This window comes from Bactrocera latifrons, unplaced genomic scaffold (genome assembly GCF_001853355.1).
Source record: "Bactrocera latifrons isolate USDA-ARS-PBARC rearing strain unplaced genomic scaffold, ASM185335v1 scaffold_1472, whole genome shotgun sequence".
NCBI lineage: Eukaryota > Metazoa > Arthropoda > Insecta > Diptera > Tephritidae > Bactrocera > Bactrocera latifrons.
The window spans coordinates 12,461-13,250 of NW_017534933.1; positions in this window are offsets into that span (position 1 = coordinate 12,461).

The window sequence follows — 790 nt, forward strand, 5'->3', positions numbered from 1 at the left end:
GCTTTCGTCCGACCATATTTTACAAAGAAGCTGATGCATTCTCCTTATCAGCTCTTCGCCGCCGTGTTTGAATAGCTCGGCCGGCAATCCATCGGCCCCGCCGCTTTGTTGTTTTTCAGGCGGGTAATTGCTATTCGAACTTCTTAGTGGGATTATTGGATAAATATTATGATTGTGTAAATACGGTTGAAAATGTATCAGTAGATGAACAAGTTTCTAAATCGGCAGGTTCGCAACCGATAGAAGAAGTGAAAGATTAAAGGACCGCAAACAGATATCAGATAAAAAAGAAAACTCACTGTCATACATTATATAGAAGGGCCAACTGCGGACAAGCGTGTGAACTGTCAAAAGCGTCACAACATTGTGTTGTTGGTAGAAAATCTGATCTGTACCGAATACACAAACGAAGGATCACCAATTGCCACTGCTTCCCTTGTCGCTGTAACACCTTCTCCAACAAACCAGCGTAATATATATATTTCTGTATGAGCTTGCAAACATATCGACGCAGATTTTTGCAAGCCGCGTAAAAATATCCTTTACGTTCCTTGAAAAATACAGTCAATCCCTGTTATGTGCCATAATAAAGATACAGATTTTTGTGGTTCTTAAAAATAAAAATATAAAATGGCACATAAGCGAGTGCGGATACTTAAGCGAGAGGGGAGTGGTACTTAAAACAATAATTTATATGTATCTCAAGAAACACACCGTGAGATGCAGCAAGATATAGCTAGTTAAGAGCGATGATTTTCATTTAAGCGGAGTACTTCTTAACCAGGAATCA